The sequence below is a fragment of the Petaurus breviceps genome, unplaced genomic scaffold, assembly GCF_028583685.1.
Source record: "Petaurus breviceps papuanus isolate PSGF00001 unplaced genomic scaffold, PetGlider_PUasm1.0 90686, whole genome shotgun sequence".
NCBI lineage: Eukaryota > Metazoa > Chordata > Mammalia > Diprotodontia > Petauridae > Petaurus > Petaurus breviceps.
This window is the reverse complement of record NW_027187309.1, coordinates 2,889,789-2,904,900: the sequence shown is the minus strand read 5'-3', so window position 1 is coordinate 2,904,900 and position 15,112 is coordinate 2,889,789. Positions and strand designations below refer to the sequence as shown.

The 15,112-nt window shown below is 35.2% G+C and overlaps 1 pseudogene; it reads left to right on the top strand.

Annotated features, from left to right (window-relative positions):
• Window positions 1–5,810: 5,810 nt before the first annotated feature.
• LOC138144074 (surfeit locus protein 2-like) lies at window positions 5,811–6,613 on the top strand (annotated as a pseudogene).
• The last annotated feature ends 8,499 nt before the right edge of the window (window positions 6,614–15,112 follow it).

Below are 15,112 nucleotides of genomic sequence, written 5' to 3'. Positions count from 1 at the left end.
CCTCCAAAAAAGGCAAAAAAAAAAATTAAAATTTGGTAAATGGAAGCTAATGACTCCATGAGACGTTAAAAACAATAAAAAGACAATGCTAAAAGAACAAAAAGTAGAAGAAAATGTGAAATGTCTCTTCAGAAAAACAACTGGCCTGGAAAATACATCCAGGAGTGACAATTGAAGAATTCTCAACTGCCGGAAATCCACAATCAAAAATAGAACCTGGACATCATATTTCAAGACATTAATAAAGGACAAATCTCTCCAATAAAGTAGAACCAGAGTGTAAAATAGAAATTGAAAGATTCCATTGATCACCTTCTGAGAGATATCCCAAAATGGAAACTTTAAGTGATATTATAGCCAAAATCCACAGCTTTCTGATTAAAGATAACATACTTCAATAAGTCAAAAAGAAAATATTCAAATGTAATGGAGCCTGAGTCAGGAAAACAGAATTAGTAGCTATCAAAGTAAAGAAATGGAAGTCTTGGAATATTATATTCTGCAAGGCAACAGAGGTAGGATAACAGCCAAAATACTGATTATAAATCCTCAGGGGAAAGTGGACCTTTAATGGAAATAGAAGGCTTAATTGGCAGTCCTGATGAAAAGATCAGAGATGAATTCAAAATTGCCTTTCAAATAAAAAAAGACAACAAAAGCATAAAATGGTAAACATGAAAAAACATAAGCTTAAACTGTTTACTTTCTTATATGAGAAGATGATAAATATAACTCTTAAAAACTTTATCATTTTTAAAGCAGTTAGAAGGATTCTATATAAACAGAAGGTATAGGAGTAAGTCGTTTATGTTGGGATGACCTCAAAAAGAATGGATTTGCAAGCAAGAGGGATGCATAAGGAGAAGAGAGAAGGGAGAAGAATGGGGAAAATTATCTGTCATGAAAGAGATGTACAATGAAGAGAGAGTGGTGGGGGAAGAAGAGCAATTATTGAGTAACACTCTAATCTGAATTTGTTCAAAGAGGGAAGAATATGCATGCATGCATACATACATACATACATATATATGTATATACATATATATATATATGTACATAGAGTTAGAATTGGGTATAGAAATTTCTCTTACCCAAGAGGGAAATACAAGAGGAAGCAAGTAAGAGAAATAAACACCAAAATGGAAATCCTGAAAACCAAAGGAGAGATTAATAAAACTGAAAGCAAAAAAAAAATTGAAATAAATAAATGAAAAATGGAAGTTGGCATTATGAAAAAGCAACAAAATAGATAACTTAGGAATTTGATTTTTTATAAACAGGAAAAACACATTATCAGTATAAAAAATGAAAAAGATAAATCCATTATAAATGAATATGAAAGTAAAGTAAACTAAACCTACTTTACCCAATTATATGTCAATAAATTGGACAATGTAAATGTAATGGATGGTTATTTTCAAAATCATAAATTGCCCAGATCAACAGAAGAGTAAACAGGAAACTTAAATAATTCTATCTTAGAAAAATACATTGAACAAGATATAAATGAGTTCCGTAACAAAAAACTGGAGTAGATGGACTTACAACTGAATTCTACCAAACATTTAAGGGATAATTAATTCCAATACTATGAAAACTCTCTGGAAAAATAGTCAAAGGAATCTGACTAAATTCCTTTTATGGCAAAATTATGCTTTTGATACCTAAACCAGAGGAGTAAAAACAGAGAAAGAAAACTACAGGCCAATTTCCCTAATTAATATCAGTGCAAAAAATTTAAATAAAATTCTATCAAGGAGATTTTAGCAATATATTATAAATATCTTCCAGCTAGTAGGTATTCCAAGAATTCAGGGTTTCTTCAGTATTAGAAATACTATCAACATAATTAACCATATCAATAAAAAAGCATGGCTTTTGCGCCTGGGCGAGAACCCCCTGAAGCTCCAGCACAGCCAGCCAGTGCCACGTGGCACCTTCAGCTCCTGGCCTGCAGAGAGTAGGAGTACCAAGGACCAGTCTGTGGGGTAATTGCTCTTGCTTTAACCTTCTTGGATCTCAATTGCAGTCTATAAAAGAATTGAAGTCAATGTGAAATATCTCATGGGAAATCCACTGACCTGGAAAATAGATCCAGGAGAGAAAATTTTAAAATTACTGGACTACCTGAAAGCCATGATCAAAGCAAGAACCTAGAAATCATCCTCCAGGAAGTTCTCAAAGAAAACTGCCCTGATGTTTTAGAACCAGAGGGCAAAATAGAGGTTGAAAGAATCCACCAATCACCTCCTGAAAATGATCCCCAAAAGAAAAGTCCTAGGAATATTATAGTCAATTTCCAGAATTCCCAGATTAAGGAGAGAATATTACAAGCACCCAGGAAAAAACAATTTGAAAATTGTGAAAACACTATCAGGATAACCCAGGACCTGACAGCTTTTACACTGAGGTACGAAAGGGCTTGGAATATGATATTCCAGAGGTCAAAGGAGCTGGGATTAAAACCAAGAGTCACCTACCCAGAAAAAGTAAGTATCATGTTTCAGGTGAAAATATAGTTATTCAGTGGAATAGATTACTTTCAAGCATTCTTGCTGAAAAAACCAGAGTTGAATAGAAAATTTGACATTCAGATACAAGAAGCAAGAGAAGCATGAGAAGGTAAACAGGGAAAAGAAATCTTAAGAAACTTGTCAAAGTTGAACTATTAACATTCCTACATGGAAAAACAATAATTGTAACTTATGAAACTTTTCTCAGTAGTTGAAGGGAATATATATATATATATATATATATATACATATATTTGTAAGTATGTATGTCTATATATATGAGGGTATATGGGCATATGAATACATATGTGAATGTGTGTATATATGTTTACAGGTATACATAGAAGGCACATGACCAATTTAACAGGAAGGGATGCTACTTAAAAGATGAAATTAAGAGGTGAAAGAGGAATACTATGAGAGGAGATGGGGAGAGAGAATGGGGTAAACTATCTCATATAGAAGAGGCAAGGGAAAATGGTTACAATGGAGGGGAAGAATATTAAGGCAAAAGGGAATGGGTCAACCTTATTCCCATTGAATTTGGCTTGGGGAGGGAATGAAATACACACTAAATAGGCTATCTCACCCTCCAGGAGAGTAGGGGGGAAGGGGATGAGAGGGGGGATAATGGAAGGGAGGGCAGGCTGGGGGGCAGGGAAGTTGGAAGCACTCGCTTTTGAAAAAGGATGGGATCAAAGTAAAGAATAGACTAAGTGGGAGGTGGGATAGGAGGGAGGGAAATATAGTCAGTCTTTTACAATATATCTACTATGTTATTGTTTTGCATTAGCCACATATGTACAACCTATACTGAACTGCTTATCTTCCCAGTAAGGGTGGGTGACAAGGGAGGAAGGGAATGAGTCTAGAATTCAAAGTTGTAAAATCAAATATTCAATATATATATATATATATATATACTATTATTAATACTATTTTACATGCAATTGGAAAATAAGATATAAAGCCACTGGGGCATAGACATCCACTGGAAAAGTCAAAAGAAGTATGGGAGAAAATATTTTAGGGAGCAGATTGGAGGAGGGATATCCTGTGGGACTGCTATTTGGGGGCTGTGGGTAGGGGAAAAACACGGAGAAAATGTGTAACTCAAAATCTGGTGGAAAAGAAAGATATAAATCAGAAGTTAATAAAGCATTTGAAAAAAAAGAAAGTTATTCTGAGATACCGCTGCTGGGAAGTGAGTCTGATTTGGCAATTGCTCAATAATGAATCTGTTAAATAATAACCCATATTAAAGGAAAAAAAGTACCTATGTGTGCAAAACAACTTATAGCAACTCCTTTTTTTTGGCAGCAAAGAACTAGAAATTAAGGGGATGCATCACAACCCATAAGATTTCCTAATATGACAGAAAACTAAATGATAAATAATAGAGGGGAAATGAAAAGCAAGAGCAGGAATGTACTATTGGTATAGGTGTTCAACTGGTCCAACAATTCTCAAGAATAGGTTGGAACTATGCCCAAAGGAATATAAAACTGCACCTACCCTTTCACACAGCAATGGCATTGATAGGTATATATACGAAAGAGATCAAAGAAGTAAAACAACCTATTTTGAAAAAAATGTTTTTTGTAGCTATTTTGTGGTGGCAAAGAAGTGGAAATCAAAAGGATTTCCATGAAATGGAGAATGGCTAAACAAGTTGTGGTATGATTGTAATAGTATTATATTATTATGGTATATGAAATGGCGAGCAGGATGGTTTCAGAAAAACCTTGGAAGTATTACATTAACTGAAGTAAAGTGAAGTGGGTAGAATAAGAAGATCATTATAGACAATGACAGCAATATTATAAAGATAATCAACTGTGAACGACTTAGCTACTTTGATTAAGACAATAATGAAAGTCAATTATAAAGGAACCATAATGAAAAATGCTATCCACCCCCAGAAAAAGAACTAATGAACTCTCAATTTAGATTGAAGCATACTTTTTCACTTTCTTTATGCTTCTTGCTTTTTTTATATAATGGCTAATACAGAAATATGTTTTACACCAATTTTAAAAATCTGATAAATTTCTAATATATAAGCAATATCTTATTTCTTCACCCAAAACATCCATGTGATCATACTTTCTCAGGTTATATGTCTACCAATTTCAATATAAGGAATGTTATATAAGGGGCAGAACTATAGAGTAGTTCAGGACAGATGCATTAGTGCTTCTACTTTTCAAACCTATTCCAGGCAAAACTGAAGGTGCATATTGGTGTACCCAGGACAAATAATGCAATTTGGTGGGAGTAGAGAAACAAAGAAAAAATAACAAATAAAGAAACCAAAAATGGAAAGTTGGTGGTGTACTACTAAAAACTTTTCAGTGCCAAATAAAATGATGAAAACACCGAGAACATGATTATTTGGTAGTAATGACTATTAATCTTCACTGTTATGGAAATAAAAGAAAATATGATTATTCTTTCCTTTCCACAAAATTCTTTTGTTATGTGGTATAATTTTGTTTTCCATTTTGTACTGATATTCTGAAATTCACTAATATTATTCTGATATTAAGTCTGCATCTATATATTATCTTTTCCCCAAATAGATTTCTGTATCTGGTCACTTTGGATAAAATAATCAAGAAAACAGTAAGGACAGAAATTAGGATTTTAATTTCATTAAACAAGAAAACTAAAGCTAAGAAATATTTGGAAACTCCTCATTCTACCCCCTCCAAAATAAGAACAAATAATAATATTTTTTAAAATCTCATCCAGTGCCTAATGTAACTCCATGCCATATTTTCTTCTTGGTACTGATGAGAAGTCCAAAAAAGAGTCTGTCTAATATTTACCTGTCTCATAGGATTATTGTCAGTATGCAAGAGGAATTTTGGGAATTACTTGGAGCTCCTCAGAGATGTGGTGAAATATGAATGGGAAGGGGATAAAAACAATAAACAATCTTTTCGCAATAATTTTAATGGGATGCTAATTTGAAATAAAATAGGACAAAGAAAAAAGTAAGCGTAAATTTCTACTTAATGAATTTAACGGAAAGTTGAAAATGTAGAGCAATTTCAAGATAAAAATATACACAGGAAATAAGAAATATTTGGCAATAAATTACTATCTACTCAAAGGTTATTCTTGTCACTTAGTAATAAATACTAAAGTTGTAAAAAGGTCAGCGTGCACAGAAGATAGTCTGAAGTTAATTGCATGTAGGAACCTAGTATATAAAAAAAAAGCTTGCATTACCTCATGCTTTTAGAATTATAGTTCACATAAATAGGTTTTAAGAAGATACTATTCAAGTGCCTGGGCCATGGATCCCTTCTCCTCCCCTCGGAGCCATGTGCAGCACCGACTGCCAGGTCCCACCCGACGTGCAGGAATTTCTCTGGGGCCACCCCGGGCTGCAGTTGTGCCCTGGTGGGGCCAAGGTAATGTGCAGACTGACAGGCCATGAATTGCCCAGCCGACTTTCAGACCTCCAGGCCTATACCAGTGGTAAGAAGCTTCAGAGGCTGATGAGAACCACTGAGATCCTTGACTATGAAAACTGAGCCACACATCGTTCCCAGCACCAAGAATCCACACCAAATGTTCTGCAAACTCACCCTTCGGCACATCCACAGACTTCCAGAGCACATCCTACGTCATGTCCAGGGCCGGCGCTACCAAAAGGCTCTGCACAAATATGAAGAGTGTCAGAAGTAGGGTGTGGAATATGTTCCTGCCTGCTTGCTGCAAAAGAGACAGAGATGGGAAGTCTTGAATGATGGTGACATGCAGCCCCGAACAAGGGAGGATTTCTGGAAGCCTGAGTCCAGAGATGAAGAAGACGAGAATGAGGACAGCATGAGTGACTTATACCCACCTGAGCTGTTCACCGAGAAGAACCCAGGTGAGAATGGAGATGTCACAAAGAACTCTTTGACAGACACTGAACACAATGATACACAGCTTTCAAGAGAGAATGGCATTATGAGAAGAGGAGAGAAGATGGAGGTGGATGGGCCCGTAATGCACTGAGGACAAAGAAGTCGGCTTCGATGAAAAAGCTCAAGAATCACCATCGAAATCCCAAGCTCTTCAAAAGAGGAACAGAAACAAAGTAATTTTTTTGTATAATTTAAATAATAAAGTTGACTAAGAAAAAAAAGAATATACTACTCAAAATTTAAAAAAAAACAAACATTAAATCAAAGATCATAAAGGATGCCTGCTAGATGAATTTAGAGTAGGCAGTTTGCTGAAGTTGAGAGTTTTTGATCTTGAGTTAGAGTACATGATTCAAATTCAAGTTCTCACCTATTATGTACACATTTTGAGTCATTATTTGGTCGTTTATTATTATTTTTGTTGTTGTTTTCTGGACCTCCGCTCCCTCATCCTTTGGACTGGATGATTTACAAGTCTCATTCCAGTTTCATTTCTATGATGCAAAGAACAGAATAACATTGTGTCAGCATATCTGAAAACACCTTGGCATATTTATGTTTTCTTATCTAAAACCTTATGGGGTACAGGCTGAACTACACAGTTATTTCAGGTTTGTCCTAGATCTTTCTGCCCCTTTCCCTTCATTTAGAATCCACTCCTCCATCCACGTTCTCTAGATTATTTCAGAAAAGATGGTCCAATCTTCTTCAATTGCAGCATCAGGCCTTGCTTTCAAAGTGTTGTTAGTCCTTGGCTCCTTCCTTTTCTTCCTCTCAGACATACCCTAGCTGGGCAGGATTCCAATAGCCTTTGCCTTGAGCTCTGGAAGGACTGCAGATCTATTCCCCAACCCCTGCTTCCAGGGAAAAAGAAAAGAGCCAGCCAAGATATCAACAAAGGTACACTGTCCCTCTTTGCAGCTTAGGGACAGCTCTCAAGCAATCTATTTTCCAAAGTACCTTTAAAGAGTCTTGCTGCCTGCCCTGCATTTCTAATTCAATATCCTGTAATTTTCTAGCAACCAGGTTACATAATCAGGTATTAGGCCATTACGAGGTAAGGCTTATCATTCAAAAACAAATTACAGTTCTCCTTTTCAACTCCCTTCACTCCCATAAGCCCAGATGTGATAGTCTTTCTTGTCAGGCAACACCCAGAGAATGGTTAAATCACCTGAACATCATGGATTTCTATTATGACTTGAGGAAAAATAGATACTACTCATCCTTCAAATTATCATTCTACAAACCCACCAAAATGTTTAACCCTCAAAATAACTGCATTTTTATAAAAACCTCCGTCAATTAGTTCCTCTAGACCTCTTCAGAAAATCTAAAAAATAGCTGAAAATTAGGATCAAAGTGAAAATATTTTAATATTTGTGGTCATAGATTCTGACACTGTGCCTTTTTAAAAACAACGTTTGGTTTACTATTATGAGATCAAGCAATCAGGGTGGGGTAGAATGATTTTGCCAACCCAGAACAAAAAAATCATAATTAAAGTTTGTTTTTTGGAGATTCAAGTTTAATTAAACCTTCTATAACTTGATTAGCAAGTTTCCAATTAAGAAATTATACAAAAATGTAACCATACTATGGCAGATTTCATAGATAAGTACTTTATTTGTAATCTAGTGTTGCCAACAAATTTTTTTTATTTTATTTTATTTTTTTCCAATTACATATAAAAAGCAATTTTAACAGGTCCTCCATAAATTCTCTGCAGGCACTACCAGCCAGGCTGAGGACCTTTCTTTGTTCTGTTTATGTTAATGTGGATAGGAATGGAGAAACTGGGCTGGGTATCAGTTACTCCTCCTCTACACATGATTTGACTACCTTTTTTCTTTTTTGAAATTAAATTTTATGTTTATTTTTAGTTTACATCATTCATTTCCACAAGATTTTGAGTTACAAATTTTCTCCCTGTCTTTCCCCTACCCACCATCACAAAAGTGGCCCATCCCACTGTATAACCCCTCTCCCAATCTGCTATCTCCTATATCACCCTCCATCCCCCTTCTGACTTTCAAGTAGGGCAAATGTATCTCTATACCCCAATGCCTGTATATCTCATTTCCCAGTGGCATGTAAATAATAATAATAATAATACTTATTAAACATTTGATTTTAAAACTTTGAATTTCAGATTCTTTCACTTCCTCCCTCATCACCCACCCTTACTGGGAAGATAGGCAATTCAATATATGTTGTACATGTGTAGCTATGCAAAACATTTCCATACTGGATATATTGTGAAAGACTGTATTTCCCTCCATCCTATCTGCCCCACACTTGTTCTATTCTCTACTTTGACCCTGTCCCATTTCAAAAGTGTGTGCTTCTAACTTCCCTCCCCCCTCAACCTGCCCTCCCTTCCATCATTGCCACTCTCATCCCCTTCCCCACTACTCTCCTGTAGGGTGAGATACCCTAAAGCAAATTAAGCAAAATTAAGATTGACCCATTCCATTTTGCCTTCTGCTTCTTCCCCTCCATTGAAACAGTTTTCCCTTACCTCTTCTATATGAGATAATTTACCCCCATTCTGTTTCTCCCCATCTCCTCTCATTATATTTCTCTTTCACCTCTCAATTTCACCTTTTAAGTATCATCCCTTCCTATTCAATTGGTCCTGTGCCCTCTGTATATGAATACCTGTACACGTATATACACAAACTCATATATGTATTCATATGCCCATATATCCTCCTATATGGACTTATATCTGAGTAAACAAATATATATATACATATATATAGAGAGTATATATACATTTTATTCCCTTAAACTATTATCATACTGAGAAAAATTTCATAAGTTACATTAATCATTTTTTCCATGTAGGAATGTAAATTGTTCAACTTTGATAAGTTCCTTATGACTTCTTTTTCCTGTTACCTTCTCATGCTTCTCTTACTTCTTGTACTGGAACAACAAATTTTCTATTCAACTCTGTTTTTTTCATTAAGAAAGCTTGAAAGTCCTCTATTTCATTAAATAACCATACTTTCCCCTGAAACATGATACTCAGTTTTGCTGGGTAGGTGATTTTTTATTTTAATCCCAGCTCCTGTGACCTCTGGAATATCATATTCCAAGCCCTTTGATCCCTCAGTGTAGAAGCTGCCAGATCCTGTGTTATCCTGATTGTGGTTCCACAGTATTCAAATTGTTTCTTCCTGGCTGCTTTTAATATTTTCTCCTTGATCTTGGAATTCGGGAACCTGGCTATAATATTCCTAGGACTTTTCTTTTTGTTATCTTTTTCAGGAGGTTATTGGTGGATCCTTCCAAGATCTATTTTGCCCTCTGGTTCTAAAACATCAGGGCAATTTTCCTTGTGAATTTCTTAAAGGATAATTTATAGGTTCTTTTTTTGATCATGGCTTTCAGGTAGTCCAATAATTTTTAAATTATTTCTCCTGGATCTATTTTCCAGGTCAGTGGTTTTTCCAAAGAGATAATTCACATTGTCCCAAATTGCTGGGGTTTTCATAGCTGCTAGAGTTATTAGGTGTGTGCCCTCTATAAAGCCTCCAGCAGCTCTGTCACCTGGTCACACATCCCAGGATCTCCACCCTAAAGAGAAATCCAGATCCAACGAGGTTAAAGCAAGAGCAATTACCCCTCAGAACGGTTGCTTGGTCCCTCTACAATCTGCAGGGCAGGACCTTTGAAGTGGTTATGCTGCCATGACTACTACACCTCAGCTGCTTCTCCCTCCAGGGGCAGAGGCTGGACCCACTCCAAGACCCCCTGTTCCCAAAGACCACACTGATCCCTCACTTTGTCTTTGGCGTTTATGGGTTGATAATTCTGGATACCACCACAGCTGGTGGTGATCCACTCTCCACCTACAGTTGGTTGTGGCTACCCTTGAAGCTGAAACCATCAGCTTATGAAGGGCTGGGCTCTACTCCAAGCACGCTGCAATGGACACTTTCTGTCTGCCTGCAGGGCTGCCTTCAGTGGGATATTTGCTTCTCTCTGTCATTTTGTGGGTTCTGTAGCCCTAAAGTTTGTTTAGCATCATATTTTATAGGTATTTGTGGTGGCTATGGGGGTAGTACATGAAGTTTTCCTGCTTCTACGCCGCCATCTTGCATCTTCCCTTGACTACCTTTTTCTCTTGTCATGTGTCTTTCTGTCAACATTCTTGAAGAGGCTTTTTCTCCTGTTAAATTCTTCATTAGTGATGCATCAGAGTCTACTCAAATCCCTACTTGGTAAGTGACCATGTCCAAGTTTCAACTCTTGCCCCTAAAGGGTGGCCTTCACTTTAGCCTAACTACTGCTAATATTTTAAAAAATATTGACATTCTACACAAATGTATGGAGTTATTTATGATGATGATTATAATTATCATTAATTTAACATCTGCTTAATAAGCTTCTATTATATTCAAGTACATTCCTTCAAAAAGCCTGAAGCTGAGCAGGAGGGCTACCTCTTACAAATAGTTGAAGTAGACTATGATGGGATAAGGTAAGATTAAGTTAAAATGTAGGGAGATAGTTCATTTTCAGGCCTCAAGTCCTCATAAAGAATTTTGTCATTCACTATTCTCAACAGTTTCTTGTACCTTGTATTTTAGGTGTCTTAAACTCTTTATACTCTGTTATAAACATTCCTGGGGCAAAGTTGGTTAAAGGCTTCCTAAAGCTGCTTAGGGTCATGAAATCCCATGACTTTGGATCTGGAAGGGACCTCAGAGACCCCTCATGTTACAGATGAAGAAAATAAAACATATTTAAATAGAATTATTTAAATTCATGAAAATCATATCTCCCAAAGGATTAGTCTTTTGGGGGAGGATGAAGGTACCTGAGAAGAAGCAGGGAAGACCTCAGAAATAAAATTGAGCAGTCTCAACAAGACAGAGTCCTGAATAATCCAGAAAAGGGGGACAGCCATTCAATTCTTGAATAATTGAAAGTCAGAGTCAAAAAGGTACTAGGTGAGCACCACAATGCCTGCTTCTCAGGCACCCCCTTTCTTTCCAGTATTGTGGACTTGCCTTCCCCAACAGTGAACTCTTCCTTACAGATTAGATCAAGAAACCTGTAGTTCAACAAATAAATTTTAAAAGGCAAAGAACATAATCAATTATTACATAATATGTATCCACATATATACAAGGTAAGACAAGACAATGCCTGCTATTTGTAAATCACCGTGATCGGAACTAGAAATAGAAAGATAAAAAGAAAAACAGTTCCCAACTTCAAGGAGTTTAAATCCTATTTCTCCTTTGTGCAATTGGTAATTAATATCAAGAAACAACTGCTTTAACAGGAATAGATGGAATGGGTCTACTGTTTTAGCATCAGAAAGAAATTCAATGTTTCAGCTTTAGATGTGGTTTGGTGTATTCAAGCCCAAGATGAGAGGACAATAGAAATAAGTAAAATACACATTTCCTTCTCTTGACATAGAATCTCACAATCTGATTTGCAAGACATGTTAGAGATCCTCTACTCAAAAATCTTACCCAATTTTTAATCTCCTCTATAACAAGTCATCTTCCATTTTCTCCTTGAATATCTCCAGCAAAAGTAAAACTTTTCACAATAGAACAACTTTTTTTCATATATTGCTTAGTGTTAGGCTATTACTCCTTACAATGAATTAAAATCTTCCTCTAAATTCTATGCATTTTTCCTAGATCTCACTTTGGGGTGAGAATCAATAAAACTTTTCCTCCACATGGTAGTTCTTCATAGAACTAAAATGAGTTATCATGTACCCCCAAACCAAGTCTTGCTTTTTCCAAGCTAAATATCTCCACTTCCTTCAACTGACACACAAAGGACACAAAGTCCCTTCCAATCATGGCTGGGCTCCTGCAGGTGCCTACTAAAATTTGTCAGTAGTCCTTCTAAAAGTTGGTGTCAATAACATCTCAGAAAATCATGAGAACATCAACCATCTCCTTTCCCTCTGACATAGTACACAATAATAAAAAAAAAAAACAAGGAATCAATTAATGTACTATGGCCTAAATAGAAAATGCTTAAAGAGACTGATGGTATAAGAGTAATTAATGTACCTGATTTCAATACACACAATTATTTTCCCTTCATTTTAAACTTTTACTTGATCAGAGTATATCACATTTCCCCAAAGATCTTTTTTCCTCTCTCCCATGGAAGAGCTAGAAGACTCTTGCATATTACAATTTAGTACCACAACAATGACGGATTCATTTGTAGGTGGGGTGTTATATTTCAAACCAGTTTCTTCATCACTCCTACTTGACTTCCACTTTCATCCTTGTCTCTCTGTTTACTTTGAGAAAGAAATCTCAGCAGTGTATTTATTGCTATTTTGTTTTTGTTGTCTTTTGTTGGTATATTTCTTTACATTTCTTATATTTCTCTTTTCTGAGGTATTTGAAAAGCAAAGAATTTTTTCAGGTCTAATTTTCTTTGTATGAGTGTTTAATATACCTTTTCTGTTAAACATTCATAATTTTTCATTGATGGTAGTTAGGCTAATGTTTTCAGCTTCATTTACCTTGGAGTATAACTTAATCTTCTTTGCTCTTCATAACACATTATCATGTTCCCTCTTGTGGCTTCTTGTGTGTGCAAAATACTTTTATGTTATATAAAATTCATTTCCCTTCATAGTTAGGGTTTTTCTTCTTAACTCTTAAAGAATTTTTTGTCAACAAAATTGTTAAATTTAATCACTATGTGTCTTTTGGACCATGGTTTTGTTGTTTATTTCCTGCTAATTGTGTGTGTGTGTGTGTGTGTGTATTGACAGGTTATTTTCAGTGTTCAGAAGTTCTCTTCAGTTTCCTTGTATTATTCCTTGAATAATAATATGTTCTCTTTTCTTTACTTACCCTGTTTGACTTCTCCTTTGGCATTTAGTTTTCTCCCTGCATTCTATCTTCAAGATTAATATGCTTTGCTCATATGAAGATCATACCTTCTTTTAGAGTAATTGTTTTTAACTTCTCTTCTTCCAAAATGTCCTTCATTTTTATGTACTTGTACAAAAAATCATATATGTTCTTTTTTGTTTCCCTGGCAAGGTTTGTTGCTATTGATTCAAGTTGTTTTTTTCTATTATGACATTCATTTCTCTTTTGTAGGCCATCAATTTAGCTTTAATAATTCATAGTTTTTCTTGTACATCATCTAGGAATATCCTACTATGGTCTCATACTTTCTTGGAAAGTCACAACTTCCTTTGCCTCAGCAGGTGTTAATTCACTTTCATTTGTCTTAAAATATATAAACATATGTACATATACATACAGACATATATGTATATACACATGCATGTATGGTTATAGACACATACATGGATTAAGTATATGTGTATAAATTATACATATACATACATATATATACATGCACATACATAACATAGACATGTATGTGTGTGTATCTCTCCAAATTCATTTAGCTGATCTAGAGGCTATATTGTCTTCTGTTATTACTATCCGTTTAAGCTTAAGGTCTTTTTTTTTTAATTCCTCCTGAGATCTTTGGTAACTTTAGTCTCCCTCCATTACCATAATCCACTATTGATCACTTTTTGACTCCTTGTTCTTTGATTGTGGTCATCTTTGTGGCTGGATATCAAAGATACCTCAGTCCCCTCCCAAGACGGATGTATATATCCAGCATAGATATTTCACCACCCAAAGTCTCTGCCTCAAGTAGCTTCTGAGGGAACAACTGGGAAGTGGCAATGATTGACTATATTAGGGATTGTGGACTAACCTTCTCTACTGTTAATTCGTTGGTTTTTATATTATTAAGTTTCTTGGTTTCTAAGGCTATGGAATCAGTTGAAACTACTTTTATCTCAAACATGTAATTCTACTTTTAGAGAGATGTGAGAGGTCACAAGGATGAAAATATCTTGTCTTCCACCTTGAAGTCTCAATTACTCACAATTTGCTATTGCTTAGTGATTTGGATGATGCTTCCCTATTCTATGAAAACATTAATGAATATGACATTATACTAAAAAGAAGAAAAAATATTCAAATAAGTTAATATAATGTAAAGCAGTCACACAGATATTAAATATAGAATTCAATCTTAATTCTCTTACAACTTCTATTATAGTTTTAAAAATTCATTTGAATAAATAAATTGTTCTCAAAATCTAGTCTCTGTTAATTTGCTTTAAATGAAATCATGCATGTTCATATACTCTTAGACGTAGAGTTGGAAAAGACTTAGCAATCATTGTGTCCAATCACCTCATTTTTAAAAGATTTTATCCTTTTTTCACTTAATAGTATTTTTTTCTCAGTTACATGTAGTTTTCAATATTCATTTTTGTAAGATTTTGAGTTCCAAATTTTTCTCTCTCCTTCTCTCCTTTCTTCCCTCCCCAATACAGCAAACAATCTGATATAGGCTATAAATGTACAATTATATTAAACATATTTCCACATTGATCATGTTGTAAAAGAAGAATCTAAAGAAAAAGGGAAAACCACAATAAAGAAAAAGAAAAGGGGAAATAGTATTATGCTTCAATCTACATGCAGAGTCTATAGTTCTGTCTCTGGATATAGGTAGCATTTTCCATCATGAGTTTTTGGAATTGTCTCGGATCATTGTATTGCTGAGAAGAGCTAAGTCTGTTGTAGTTGATCATCACACAATGTTGCTATTACTGTGTACAATATTCTC